Here is a 16,158-nt window from a genome sequence, read left to right as displayed (position 1 = left end):
TTTTAACTTCTTAATTACAAGCTCAGGGTTGACACATCTTTGTAGGGGGGGAAATGTTTTGTCAACCAGCTTTTATTTTTGTTGTGCTGCTTAGGAAAAGTCATCCGTTCATGATTAGCAAGCACACGAATCAAAGAAGAAAACATTTTGCATTTTCGGTTGCCCATTTCTTTACGGAGTTGCAGAGAGGCGACGCTAACCTTCTTTTTGTGTCTGTGTATTTGTGCAGGCCTGTGCAATAACAGACATGAAAATATGTGGAACAATGGAAGTTTGCAATGGCAAATTGTACTCGAGTGCAATCCTATGCAAGTTTAGACAGGGAAAAAAATATCCTGTGCTGGCTGGAGAAAGTTGGGAAGTGCAGGACATTTTTCTGTCTAAACATGCATATGATTCCATCCTTATGTGCTTTCTTCAGAAGCCAGTTTAAACAGCTTACAATGGTTATACTAGCCCTAGTATTCATCAGAATAGCATGATCTGGTAGATAAGCATATGTTTTCTCTTCCCTTGTTGTGCTGCCTCCATGGCTCTCCTTCACCCCACCACGAGCACCCAGAGGTGAATACAGGTCTCAGTGTATGGTATTACACCTGCTTCCGCGGTGAATAGCCTGGTCACTGGGCACAAGCTGGCCACTTACAAGTCACCAAAAAAAGAGGAAATATGTCATAAAAGAAAACCTAGGAAAAAAGAGGGCACAAAATTTGAATCTGTTAAGGGCTGTGTATAAATGCAGCTTTGGAGATAATTTAGGGTGACCATATTTGGGAAACCAAAAAGGAGGACACCTAGTGTGTGTGTGTGGGGAAGCAGCTTTCTGAGTCCTGCAGAAAGTACGTTATTCCCCCGCCACCTTAAAGAACCCGATTGGAGTGGAGGAGGGGAAAGGATTTCATTCTGCACCACCACCATCCACTCCAATTGGGGCCTTTTCTATAATGTCCACGAATGACCCACTTTCCCCTTTAAGACCTCAATTGGAGCTCGGGGTGGGGGAATGATGTGCCTCAAGAAAGCATGTCACTCCCTCCTGCCATGCTAATGGCAGCCTTAAAGAGGAAGGTGTGTCATTCCAGGACATTATTGAAAATTATAGAAAATCCCCCCTGACACCATGGAAAGAACAAAAACCAGGACAAATCCGGGGAAATCCTGACAGTTGGTCACCCTAAGATAATTGTTCTAATTAAAACAGAAATACTGTACTTCTCGCCCTGGTGGGACGGACTGTGACCAGGTGAGCGGTATGACTTGCTCAGCCTGCTGTCCAGGTGTTGACTGTTGGTGGGCAACTTCAAGGCCCCTGCACGCCTTCCCTTCTTATGGTTCTTTATCTTTACACTGAACTTGGACTGGGCAGCCATTCCAATAGAGGAACACCTTCAACATAGAGGACAGTCCTCTGGCAGCACTTCCAATAGAGGACTGTCCTCTGTAAAAGCGGGCACATAGCCACCCTCGCAGTCTTTTGCATGTTGCAAGGTGAAGTGCCAAAACGATTCCATGAGAACAGCCTAGCATGGCAAGGAAGGAGAAATTTATTCCGATGTCCTAGGCCCTCTGCGCCCGGCTCTCCAGGGGAAGAGAAAGGCCTAAACCAGGCCTTACTACCTAAACCGGCCTAGTCGTAAAAGGGCTAGAGTGCTGGAGTTGTTGTGGTATAAAGAGATTGCCCAACTATGGTGACCCTTCTAAGTGTTGATAAAGAAAAAATTCCCGGAAGCCAGTCACACGGTGCAGTTAAGGCCTTGACCATGTAAATTGTACATGTCTCAAAATGATTGTTCCCTCATCTAATTATAATTAGCTATCGATTTAGTGATGAACGTAGTACACTCGCGGCACAAATGTATAAAATATACTTGAGCACTTTTATACCCCTTCCCCCTAAAATGAACCGTATATATAGCTAAGGATTATATGCTATGTCAAATAGGAAAACAAAATGCAGAGAGTGTGATTCTCAGAAAGAGAGAGATTCTGGTTTCTTTAAATTATTATTATTTAAAACGTTCTACAATCCAACCTCATCCGCCCAATTCAGAGTTACACAGTTGTTGTTTTCTGAAAGTTGCCTGTGCTTCCTGGCCTATTTATAACTGCCTATTGCCCATTTCACAGAGGTATCTTTGGCCACGATCCAAACCTCTGCTGGATTATAACCAATGGTCATGACTAAGGTGACCATATGGAAAGGAGGACAGGGCTCCTGTATCTTTAACACTTGCATAGAAAGGGGATTTTCAGCAGGGGTCATTTGTACGTATGCAACACCTAGTGAAATTCCCTCTTCATCACAACAGTTAAAGCTTCAGGAGCCCTGCCCTCTTGACCAGATATAAAAGAAGGCAGGGCTTCTGCAGCTTTACCTGTTGTGATGAAGAGGGAATTTCACCAAATGCTGCAAATGCATGCATACAAATGACACCTCTTGAAATTCCCTATTCAATATAACTGTTAAAGACTCAGGAACCCTGTCCTCCTTTTCATGTGGTCACCAGAGTCATGCCTAACATAATAAGTCCCATTAATTCCAAGGGGGCTTAAGTGTGGCTAACATCCTCTGGATGGGGCTGCTGAGTGTCCCACCACTACCTGTAGTTGAGGATCTGTACATAAACGGCTGCCTTATACTGAATCACACCAATAGTCCATTTTCCCCAGTTCTGTCTACACTTGCCTGGCTGGCAACAAGGCTTCAAGCAGAACTGCAATGGGCAGGGATTGAACTGGGGACCTTATATGTGCATATACTATTCTGCTGAGCTATGGCCCTTTACCTGGCTAAAGTGCAAAGATGGATGGGGCACTGAGGGCCAGATCTAGCCTTCCTGTAGTTGCAATCTGACCCTGTGGGGTTCCCCCAGATGGCCACACCCCCTTCCCCAATCCCACCCTCTTCCCGCCCCCATTGTTTGTTGGTTTCTCAGTTTTCATTCAGTTTTTTGCTTCACTCTAAATGGTTGAAATGCCCCTCCTGAGGCTAAGCCAGCGACAGTGTTTTAAGCTACAATACACAGATATTTTCGGCCCTCCCCCTTTTGCCCTCAAACCCGCCCACCACTGGAACGATGACCCCAAGTGCTTCTCCGAAATTGAATTCACCCATTACTAAGGGTGTCATAAACACCCTAACATATTCCCTACCAAGTACTTTCATCTTGGTATTTTTGCAAATTTGGCTGGATACCCACCGACTTAAGGTGCATGCGTACAAACACTTTGCAGAGGAAAATGCTACCAAGAGGTTTTATTTCTCTCTCATTCTGCTACGGTTTCGTGTTCTTGCAAATGTTTCCACATGTGACCCAACAACCGCAAGACGTGCAGCGTTCTGTTTCAGCGGTTGAAAGTCACGTTGTCGGAATCTTATCGTGCTGCAGCACATGTACAATAACAAGTAACCGCAGAAGAATAGAGTCAAAACACTCAGTACATGGAGATGCCTATATAAACAATATCTCTGTGGAAACTTATCCCCAGTTCTAATGTATAGAGGTGTTATCATGTGAATGTCTGCCATCTGACGGAAGACCACAGACACACATATACCATTCTCTTGGCAGCTGTAGGCAGAAGCATGGAGATACTTTACCTAAGGGTGGCTATCATGGGCCAGGACCCAAACACAGAAAGTTCTACATTGAAGAAGTAGCCCTGGAATGCCAGGGGTCCTGGGCTGTCTCAGGAAGCCGTGCCTTGGGGGACCGTCTCTTTAGAGGTGTCTATGGATGATGAGAAAGGGGAGGGGGGACCCACAGGCAGTGGTGTAGTAAAACCAGGCTTTGTAGGGATACAGTGGCAGCACTTTTTGAATAGCAAGGACACTGGCATCCAAGCTTAGCTGCAATCCTCACAGTAGCTGGGGAAAGTAGATTTTTGTCAACAACAATAAATTGTTGTTGTGCAAAATGTTTTGGTGTGGTTTCGTCTGGAATGGGCAATTAAGGTTCATTAGCTTTACAAAACAGCTCCTCCTGGTAGAAATGAAAACTACTGATTTGGATTAAAACCGCTGCCTACATTTTTGGACTCTCCTTAGGGACATGGCTATTCAGGACTGTACTTGCACTTCAAAATTTAGTACTATACCACTGGACCATGTTTCCTCCATCACCAATCCTAGAAATCCATGCCAATATCTTCAGATACTGACTCTTTTCCCAGAAATTGACTCAGCTCCAGGGATCCCATCTTTACCCAGTCTCAAAAGCAAAAGCAGGTATATCACACGTCGTTGCCATAGTGCAGGGATGGGCAACTTGTGGCCCTCCAAGTGTTGTGGCCTGCAACTCCCATCATCCCTCAGCATCGACTGTGCTGGCTAGGGCAGATAGGAGTTGTGGGCCAAAACATCTGGAAGACCACAAGTTGCCCACCCCTGCTGTAGTGCATCTCTCAGACTGGGGTCAGACTGCTTCCTGAAACAACCCCCATCCCAGAGCCAGAAGACATTAGGGGTTGGCCCATCCACTTGACATTATCTGGTCCTGTCAATTTTATGGAAAATCCGGACTGAAGCCATACAACTCCTTGCAGCAGTATGTAAGCCCTCAACAGGCTCTTGACCATTGTTGGAGCAACATCTTAGGTTGCCTGGTCATTCCCTTTATCCTTTCCTTGAGCTCCACTGTGCTCCATCCAGAGTCTTGATACCTTGCCTGCCATCTTAGCCTCCTGACTTGCATCATGTGCTCACCAGTGTTGCTGATCTTTGAACCTACCCACTGTCCAGATTTTAAAGTACTCTCTCGAGATCTATCATAACTGCACAGTGGCTCCTACTTGACCCCAAGCCTTGGCCAGAAGAGGTACCATCCATAATGTAGGACCTTCTGTATGTTGCAGCTAGTTTTGGAGAATGTCAATGACATCTTTATACCCATAGTTACGTCTGCCCTGGCTTCTGTAGAGTAATGCCATCTTGAGCTCACCCTATTACTGACACCAATTGTAGTCCTTTTTTAAAAAAAAAAATCTTTATTTATATTGGTCAGTTTCTCTTGTAGCTCACTCTTATTCTCTTTAGACACTTTACTGCTCTTATCCTCTTCCAGTCTGCAAGGATATTTATGAGGCCTTTGACTGTTGTAGTGAGATATTCTTAAAACAAAGACTAATTTTACTTTCCATCTAATTATGTTATATGTAAATATAATGTATTACTCCATGTGTCACAGTTCAGCCCATGGGTAGACTACTTAGTACTCTCGAGATGGTTATGGCTACCTCCAGTATCTGAGGCAGTAAGCCTAAATACACCAGTGGGAGGGTGCTATTGCACCTATGTCCTACTTGTGGGTTCCTGGTCACTGTGTGAACAGAGTGCTGGACTAGATGGACCCTTGGTCTGATCCAGCATAGCTCTTCTTATGTTTTTATGATGATTTGGACTACAATTCTCCTACATTCCAACCAGCATGGCCAATGGCCAGGGTTAGTGGGAGCTGTAGTCCAAAATATCTGGAGCGCACCAGGTTGTCTACACATGGAAGAAAAAATGGTAGAGCTTGGGTATATGAGCAGCCTACTAAAATGACTTTTAGAAAAGGTAGGAAAGGGCTACAGGATTGTCCTCCACTAGTCTTCCCATTCCAGCAGGCTCTATTAACATTTGGGGAATTGGACAATTTTTCTTTTCAGATTCTGCCTGAACAGGCTGGATTCTTCCCTGCTTAATTAACCTCATATGTGCTTCTCAATTCCACATTCCAAAAATTCTCCCAGAGCACTGTTTGCTCTTGGCATGTCTGGGAACCAGGGGAGATCTTCCACAACAAAAGCCTGGTTACCGAGTTGTGTGGGAAGTGCTTCCATGTGGATCAATCTCATGCCACGTGGAGTGGGTGACTTTCATGGTTACTTTCTCTACCAATGTTACCATTCCCCAGGGCCTGATGAACTCGAGGCAGGAAGTACCACCTCACTTGCCTGTCACAGATGCTTCCTTTTACAAACATGAATGGAGACCTCAAGATCCAGCTGTATCAATGTGGCTGTCACACCACTCCATCCAGATATTAGTATGTCCCAGAACATTTTGCTGCTTGAGTCAGGGCAGCAAATGGCGCCTCTTACTCACCAAAGTCAAGGTGCATACTATCCAAATTGAGCCAACTTATTTTGGCACATAAGGCAGAAAATCCTATAGGACCTCTCTCCATCCCTGGCAGTAGAAATATAATAATAACAAAGTAAATAGCCCAAAATCTGCTATCTGAGATGGCTGTCTCACTCTGCCACATGGAAAGTCCAGCCCTGCCTAGCATTAATAAATGAAGGAAGGGATCCAGGGCATGTCTACACCAGCCATTTATCCCAGGATCATCCCGGGATCATCCCTGTGCATGCAAATGACACACAGGGGATCCTGGGAGCAGGCAGGGATGATCCCTCCATTTGCCTGGGATAATCCTTAGGTGTAGAAAGGGCCAGAGTTACATATTCAGTGACTCAGGAGAACAAATGGTGATTAGCTGAGGAATGCCATGCTGAGTTTCCCAAGAGCCGGCATTTTGGATTCTGTTTCAGGGTGGGCCCCATTCATGGCAGCTCCGATGACGGTGCTAGGTTCTATGCAGCAGTAATGGTTCCACCTCCCCATCCTGAAACTGACATTGACTGGGTAAGATGGAAGCCAGGTAAACATGCATCCATTTATCATGTTTTGGTCGTAGTCCACGGATTAGCATGTGAATTAAATCAGGGATGAATTTGTCCAATCATATTTCCCTGTTTCTTCCTCCGCAGTAAGTATGGTGATCACTTTGTGTGAGATGTTCACATAAACTCTCAAATATTCCCTAAAGCTTGAATTGTCTCTTTGTCACACCTCACATTGTCTTGGAATGTGACGGCGCTATTAAATTGACAGAGCGTGTTGAATCTTGGAGTTAGGAAATAAAGATCTAAAAACCTGGTGCTTCTAAAGGCAAGTTTCTATATCATTTTGAAGTGCTCCTCTTTACACTCCCCTTCCTTATAATAATTGTTTTTCTATCGGAAATGCTAAGTTATTTCTGTGCCATAGTGCAACATTTTCCCTTCTGTTTATAGCAAGATACAGTGAACAAAGCTGAATTTGGTTTTGTAACAAGGTTGCGCTAATAAGAATGCAACGGTTGGAGCAGCATGCAGATCTGAAATCCTACAGAATATCCCTATGCATTGGATTGGTTATGGTTGCAGATAGTTTTATGGTAGTTCTAACCACAGCCATGCCAGAGATTTTGTTTTAGAAAAGACCCATCTGTCATTTCCCCTTATGTCATCCTCATAAGGTGTTGCATTCTTCTATTTCCAGAAGGTTTATGACCCATCTACGAGGACCTTATGCCATCCTGGTTAATGGCAACATATAGGGCTAGCATCAAGGGTAGGCATAGTTGGGCACCAGCTCAGGGTCACACTAGCAAAGGTCTACTAACAACAGCCCCAGGACTTGCTTCTCCTCTTCACCATAGCAACCTGCTTACTCATTTGCTTCTTGGTCTCACCCAGGCAGTAGTGGTAGTGAGAAGGAGGGGCAGTAGAAGCTATGGCCTACTTGCTCACTGGCTCTCTGTCTGTCAGGCAAGGAACTTGAGGACCAAGAGCAGCTGGTGACAATGGCAGTGAGAAGGTAGATTCACTGAGGGAGGAGGTCCATTGAGAGAGACTTGCCCAAGGGCCGTCAAAAACCTAGAACCGGCTTTGCCGACAGTTTTGGTGCACACTGAAGTTTAATAATATGAAATGTACGTAGGGAAGCGGTAAACCTTGTACTAAGGTCCATCCACTTTTCATAATACATACTATTGGAAAGTCCATTTTCAGAACCATCTGGTCCCATACACTGGTAAAGGTAAGGAAAAGGATACCTAATCAAGGTCAGGAGGGGTTACCTAATTAGTGGCTAGATAGGACACCACTGAGAACTCTATTTAAGCTGCTTACCTTTCTAAAGTAACAGCAGGAGATGATGATGATGATGATGATGATGATGATGATGATGATGACGACGATGATTATATAGTAATAATCTGTTAATTATGAGGAAGCACACATAATGTGAAAATGTATGGTGATTCTACAATTAATTAATGTGGGGATCATCCATTAAGGCAAACGTTGTGCAGACCACTTCCAAATGGCAGTTTAGGTTCTGGTTGTTTGTTTTCCAGGACCACCATAGAGCCAAGGGATAAGATTGTATGATTAATCCATTGTTTTCAGAATATCTTTTCAGCCAATCAGAGGACTTTGGTTAGTTCTGATACTGCAGCTGCCTCCCACTCGAGCAGGTATCAGCCGAATGGTTTCAGGCCCCTGCTGGTCCCTTGCAGGTTCTACCAGCAATGCCAGGGAGATCTGTGCAATTGCAGGAAAACCCATTCCTCCAGGAAATGGGCTTTTTCAAGGGTTCAGCACCATGTGAGCATGATATCAATAGTGGTCCCAGGATCAGCAAGTGATGGCAACGTGATTCCAACCTTTGACTGGAAATTGTACTGTGGAGCTATTGCCTATAGTACATCTCTGCTTTTCATGTGCCACTATGATCAATCCAGTTTCCAGGCTTTTGTAACACTTCCACACTGTCTGAAACAATGAGCTCCCAGAAGCATGAGCAGCACTGCTACAATGGACATGAATTCATTTTGATGTGACTGCTGGTGACTGCTGTTACCCCCCCCCCCACTGTAGAGGGCTCATGAAGCATTGCACACTCTCCCCACTATTCCAAATGCCTGTTCTTTTTACATGGCTTTTAAAAAAGTAAAGATGCATTTCCTCGGTTGCTCTCATGCACATGCACACTCTTTGGTGTGTTTCCCTTAGGAGTAAAATTGGCTAGACCAGAAACTGCTTGTGAGCTAGCAGTCTTCAACTAGTGGGTCACGACCCAAAAGTGGATCGAGAGATCGGTCCAGATGAGTCTTGGCAAAGCTGTTGCCGCCATGAAGGGAATGGAGAAAATTGTGAAAGTGGGTCCCGTGTCGCAGGTTGGGAATCCAAGGTGGGTCTCAGGTCTGGACCAGTTGAAGACCACTGAGCTATCCCAATCCATTTCAGCATCTTGTTTCCTTGCATGGACATGGGGAAGCTGATGCAGTTAGGAATTAGGAAAACAACATGACCAACCATCAGTGAGCCTCCACCTTCGATTTGTTCAGTTAGCAAGCAATGAGAGGTCAGGGATAGTGCCCCATTAGCAGTAAGGGGGAAGTTGGCCTTCTTATACCTCACTAATAATAATATGTACACGGACGCATGATCAGGCTGATGTTCACTGCATTGATACTGGTACAAACTGAAGATGATGGTTAAAATCTGCAGGGTTTGTGTGGGTGACAAAAATATGCTCTCTCTTATCAATGCTCTTGCATTCCATACTCTGTTCTCCTTGTGTACATTTATCCATTAAAAAAATATAAAGTTTGAAAAGCTTCCTACTGGGGGCGGGGGGCTGGAAAGGAAGAGGTGCAATTTTCTCAATGCACATGGAAACAAAAGAATTCCTAACGGGATCCCAGTTACCACACTGGCATCTCTCTCCTAGCCTGATGGAAGAGTTAAGTCTTGGAATTCAGGATTTGAATATTTCCCTGCCATCACAAAGGATGGAGAAAGGGTATAATATAGCAACGAAAGGTGCAATCCTGCACAGCAGGGGTGCAGAACGAGGCTGGGGTGGGTGGCCCAGATTGCTCCCCTGCAGGCTGGGTAATGTCAATAGATATGGCCAGGCCTACTGATGTCATCCAGCCCTGGCCCCCACCCATGGTGCTTTTATCCATGTTGACAGAGGCATGAAGTTCCGGCCCTCTTTTAGCACAGAGAATGGTATTCAACTAGTGCTGGGAAGGACACATGCTCCTCCCGATGCAGGTCAATTCCTGAGCTTCATGTGCTGTCCAGCACCTCCATGGACACTCTGTGCCATGAAGATAGACTCAGCCACTGCCAGAAGGACCATGGCACCCAGGAGAATCCCCGCCGATATCTCTGATCCCTGGATTCCCAGAATAGGGAAGTGAACAGGCTGGATTAGTCCTGTGGACTGAGGCTTCTGCATCCCTGCTGTACAGAGTTATCAGCCCATTGAGCACAGTGGGATGTACATCTCAGTAAGTATAGGTTGGAGTGTGCCCCCATAGTGCAATTCTATGCATGATTACTTTGGAAGATCCACAGTGTCCAATTGGGTTTATACCCTGGTAAGAATGCTTAGGATTGCAGCCTAAGGGTAAGAGCTGCAATCCTGGAAGCCCTCACTTCAAATCTCACCCCACCTCAACCATAGGGTGACTATATGAAAAGGAGAACAGGGCTCCTGTATCTTTAACAGTGGTATTGAAAAGGGAATTTCAGCAGGTGTCATTTGTATATATGGAGAACCTGGTGAAATTCCCTCTTCATCACAACAGTTAAAGCTGCAGGTGCCCTGCCCTCTTTTAAATCTGGTCACTTGAGTATAGCTCCTGCAGCTTTAATTGTTGTGATGAAGAGGGAATTTCATCAGGTGCTGCATGCATACAAATGACACCTGCTGAAATTCCCTTTTCTAGGCAACTGTTAAAGATACAGGAACTCTGTCCTCCTTTTCATATGGTCACTGTATTCAACCATGAATTGACTGGGAGGCCTTAGGCAAGCTAGTATAGCCCCAACTTCATCCTTCACATCTGTAAATAAAGGGGTGATAACGACGACGATGACGATGACGATGATCTAGATCTACCTTCCACACACATAAGGGCTCAGCTGATTCAAGGCAAGGTTTCCAAAAAAGACAGAGGAGTTAAGGCATCTTCTATCCTTCCACATCAGAACAGAAGGGCAGCTACTACCTAAGATGGTGGCAAGTTCCACTGAAATGAATGGGTTTACTTTGACAAACATATTGTTGTTGATTTTAGGGTTGCAGAATACCTCAGATAACCTTAAGTATCAGCAAGAGAGAAAATTAGAAGATGCTAATGAAGTCACAATTAGGCTTCAATTAGATTAACAACAAGCTCTCATAGAATTCATAATCTAATTTGTTAATCAGCCTGCAGCAGCATCTCTTAGTAGGGAGTACGGGGAGGTTAAACCAAGTGTTGCAAATCACTGAATATATTAAATTAAAACAGAACTGTTGACGGATACAGCATGTGCTGCTGCCACAGTCACAAACGGATTTGCTTTAAAGGCCTAATGCCACATATAGACTCTTCCGTACCGAAAGCTTGCATCCGGACCTCCCAACCCTGCCAGCCCTGCACCTTGTGGGCAGTGTTTCAAGGTTGTTACCAAAACATGACAGTTTGGTTCCTGTGGTGCTTGAAAGGTCCAAGCGTGCAGAATTGCAAAACAAATGCAGAAAGTGGCGCACACAGCTCACCATGAAATGGACAAAAAACCCTGTTCCCATGCCTTCCACTGGGAGCTAAGCTACATGTTACACTATCGCAGGGTGTGTAGCTTTTGTTATTTATTCGTTCAGTCGCTTCCAACTCTTCGTGACTTCATGGACCGGCCCACGCCAGAGCTTTCTGTCAGCTGTCGCTAGGGTGACCATATGACCAAGTTGCCATTTGTATGCATGCAGCACCTGGTGAAATTCCCTCTTCATCACAACAGCTAAAGTTGCAGGAGCCCTGCCCTCTTGACCAGATGTAAAAGAGGACAGGGCTCCTGCAGCTTTAACTGTTGTAATGAAGAGGAAATTTCACCAGGTGCTGCATGCATACAAATGGCAACTGCTGAAATTCCCTTTTCTACCCAACTGTTAAAGACACAGGAGCCCTGTCCTCCTTTCCATATGGTCACCCTAGTGTAGCTGAGGCCTATCTTGCAGTTTATTGTCATGTAAGTATGCATAGCCCTGATTTGGATCGAGACCATGATGCTAAAGGAGGGAAGGGATAAACATTCCCCCATGTGTCCCCCCCCCACTGCACACAAATATTGAGGTGGGGTGGGGTTAAAAAAATAAAATAGTCTCCATTGACTCTAATGGATACTTTTTTTTTTAACTGCTCTTCTCCTCTGATGTGTGTGTAATTTGGAGGGGGGAATAGGGGGAAGGTTTAGCCCTCTACTCCAGGAGCACTACAGTCCTGATCCAAGTCAGGGTATGTGCACGCTCACACGACAGTAAAATATAAGACAAGCCGCAGCTACAAGCTGCGATTACCATATAATTTGGCTCTGGGACACTATAAGGAATAGAATCTATAGAAGTTAACTACAGAACTAAATGGGGGTGACGTCTTTTCATTAATCTGTTGAGGGATGCAGACACTCATTGATCACAATCTCTTGGTGGGTCTTTAAATGGGTTTGCAATAGATCTGCAAGCATTTTTTATTATTATTTCCAATGGTTTATCAACACCAGCAACAAGTAGACTACTCCCCACTAAATTAGGGTGCTGGAAAAACCAAGAGCTGGTGCTTGTGAAAGGACTGTGAACTCAGTTCTGGTAATAAAAACAAATTCTTGGTGCCAAGCATCTGTTCCAAGGGCTTTAATTCTACATCTCGACTGCCCTGAGCCACTACTTTGCATTTAGCACCAGACGTTGGATGTCCAAATTTCCAGTCAAAATACAAAGCAGATCCCACAAGCCTTAAGACTGCTCACCCTTACTCTCTGGCAACATTTCTTGGTACTCAGGAGCTGCGGCTGGCCCAGATGTTTAAGAGGGAATAAAGCAACGACCAGCAGGAGGTGAGAGCCAGCTGATTATCCCTTGCTTTCAAGCAGAAGGGTGCTACAAGAAACAAGCAGGCAAGAAACAATGCCATCCGTGGTGACCAAGCCCTGGACTTCAGTGGTTGGCTCATCTTGCCATGGAGAGTGACTCACCCACTCCCCTCCAATCCCATATGTCAGGGATCCCCAATCTTTCTGGGTCAGAGGACACATTTGGAATTTTGAGGATGTGGTGGGTACTCTCATAAAATGGCTGCCATGGGGGAAGGGAGCCTTCCCCTCCCAGGCCTCCAGAGACTGAGTGACATCAAGAGATGTGGCTGTGCTTCCTGGCATAATTTGGTTCCCTACGACATGTCCACCAAGAACCGGCTCCACTACCCTGACACCTTTTCGCCCTTGGAGAAGATGTGGGGCAGGCAGGTGAAGCCACCATCTCAGTCAGGAGGCTTCACCTGACTGGCAGCTTCCACAATCACTTGGCTAAGCATCTGTGACTCCTTCAGCCACTGGCTCAATCAGGTGGGAGAAGGCCCGAAGCAGGCAAAATGTCTGGTGAAGAGAGCAGTTAGTGGAAAGGGGGGGGGGGGCTACAAGGGCAGTTGGTGGACCAGGGAAGCCAACAAGAAGCCAGTGGGGCTGGGGGAGTCACCAGGGGGGAGGGGCAATTTAAAGGCAATTGACCTTAAAATACCTGGCAAAGAATTGACCTGTTGCAAATATTTTGAGCTGTGCATTTTGCAGGCAGGAGAGCTGTGGTACAGGACTGAGCTGTGTGTTTTGCAGGCGAGGCCACTTGCAGAGGTGTGGTGTTTGAGATGCTTAGAAAGTGCTGCTGAGCGATTCAGTTCTTAGTAGACATGCAGAAGTCTTGTCCTGATGACTTCAGAGCAGACATGTAACATGGTGATAATCACGCTTTGCCCCCCCCCCCCTGCCTACCCGCCCCAGGGAATGAGAACCCCAAGACCTTTCACATTTGGCAATTCGACCCTTGGCCTAAAAAAGGTTCCCCACCTCTGATTTACTGCAAACCTCCCCAGCCTGATTCCACCCCCCTCACCCGATGTGTTGGACTACAACTCCCATCATACTCTGCCAGTGTTAGCACTATAGTCACCAGGGGAAGCTGCCTTCGAGACATAGGCTCAGAAAGAACAAATGTGTGTGTGCCATACCAGCCTCAGGAGGCTCTGGGTGGATGGATCTTGCCAACAAGTGAGCGGAGGCTCGTTGTGAGGCTGGCCGGTGCCAGTGCTGGCTCTAGGTTGTGGTGGGCCCTTGGGCCACACTCTCAATGGGTTCTCCTCCCTCAGTGACTTCTTACCACCATGGTCCTCAGATGCTGTTCCTTTATCTCAACAATGCAACCACTTGCTTGCTTAGCAGGCACAAACTCAATGAGCCAAGAGTGGCATCTACTGTTTCTCCTCTGCACCATAATTGTCTTGGCCAGAATGAGAGACTGTTATTATTATTATTGTTATTATTATTATTATTATTATTATTATTATTATTATTATTATTATTAATTTATATAGCACCATCAATGTACATGGTGCTGTACAGAGTAAAACAGTAAATAGCAAGACCCTGCCGCATAGGCTTACAAACGATGGAGGAGAAGGAGAAGAAGGGCAGCAGTCCAGGGGGCTCTGGAAGTGAGTCCTCTGCTGGGGTGTGTGGGCCCAACCATGCCAGCACTGTTGTTTTCAGTCCCTGTATCTTGGCGTGCCTACCTGCATTAGGGGAGGGGGGGTCATAGCTCAGTTGCAGAGCATGGGTTTTGTCTGGAGAAGTTCCCAGATAGGGCTGGGAAAGATATCCTCTCTGAAACCTTGGTGTGGAGAGCCATTTTCAGTCAGTATGTAGACAACACAGAGATAGATACACCAATGGTCTGACTACAAACTCTAATGATGTTTTCCATCTTATTTATTTCATTTATTTGTTAGGAGTATCTTAATTTGATCCATTGGTTTAATTAGGACTTACAGGCTAAGCTTTTACATGATTTCTAAGAAGTACGTCCCACTGAGTTCAATGGCGTTTACCCCCAAGTAAGTGTGCGCAGGATAGCAATCTGAGTCACAATTAACTTTAGTTGGATTGAGTCCAATGCGCTTAGGCCTTCTTTCTTTAATCAGGCTTCAAAACAAAATGGCCCCTGCTCCAATCCCCTCCCTCAGCTGGGCTCCCCCGAGGAAGTCCAGTTGAATTACCTTGAAGGGACCATACTTAAAACTCTTCTGGGCCAAACAATACTTTATGTCAGGGGCTGTCCAGATGTTATGAGTTCCAATCCCCATCACCCCAGCCAGCATGGCCAATGTCAAGGATGATGGGAGTTGTGGTCCAACAACATCCAGAGGTTCCCCACCTCAGCTTTATTGGAATGGCTTAAGCTGAGCTACTTTTATCCTGAACAAAAAGCAGCCACTGGGAGCCCCAATCCAGAAGACGTTCTCAATCTGGATTGGGACTTCCCTCCAATTTGCTGCTGTAAATCCCCACCCTACCAAGCTGCAAATAGCACCTTCAGGGGCAAAGAGCAGCCGGGGAGAGGGCAAATTTTGGCAGAAACCTGGCACAGGGCCCCCAATCCGGATTGGAAACACATTTCAAATTGGGGGCTCGCGACTTCTTTTTCTTACAAATTAAAGAGAGGCAAGTTTAAGCCTGCTTGTTCAAAGGTGTGGATGATGTAACAGGATCCATGACCCTCAGTCTTGATTATTAACCAATGGGGTGGGGGTTATGTAGAATATCTCCAAGTAGTTTTCAAATCAGCCACAAGAGGGCCTTCTATGCTTTTATACAACACACATTTCCATTCCTGTTTTTAAAAAAGCAGTGTCGTCGTCCCCAACTCACCCCCCGCCCATATTTTGGGATGGTCAGTTTTATTTAATGATGCACAGAAAGCATGGGAAGCAAAAATGGGCATTGTTTACATTTGTATTACCATACGATCACCATCGGAGTTATGGCTACGCGTGACAATAATTTGTAAGCAGAATAACCATATTTCAGTAGGAAGGCAGAGTAATAAGCGCCTCTTGACGTGAGTGAAGAAAGATGGTGTTCCAATGTGCAACTCCTCCGTGCGTATACTAGTCAGGGATATGATTCTGTAGTCGCAGCAGATTTTGAAATAGAATCATTCATGTATGGGGTAACTTAGTTTTAGAAGATAAGTTTAATGAATACCAACTGAGGGCTACCTGCAGGTGTCCACAAATGGACAGCCCTTCCAAATTGACAGCGCAATTGTCTATATGCATAAGCAAGCCTCAACGAATTCAGTGGGGCTTACTCCCAGGTTGGTGGGCACAGGATCACAGCCTGAGTTGCACATGAACAAAAGCTTAGTGTGCAGAATAAAATTCAGCAGCTGGAGCAGTCTTTGTGTTGGTTAGGGCCATGAGGCCTCTCCAAACAGCTACTTGGGGTGGTCAGCTTGGACAA

This window comes from Elgaria multicarinata, chromosome 5 (genome assembly GCF_023053635.1).
Source record: "Elgaria multicarinata webbii isolate HBS135686 ecotype San Diego chromosome 5, rElgMul1.1.pri, whole genome shotgun sequence".
NCBI lineage: Eukaryota > Metazoa > Chordata > Lepidosauria > Squamata > Anguidae > Elgaria > Elgaria multicarinata.
The sequence above is the reverse complement of the archived record's forward strand: the minus strand, read 5'-3'. Positions refer to the sequence as shown.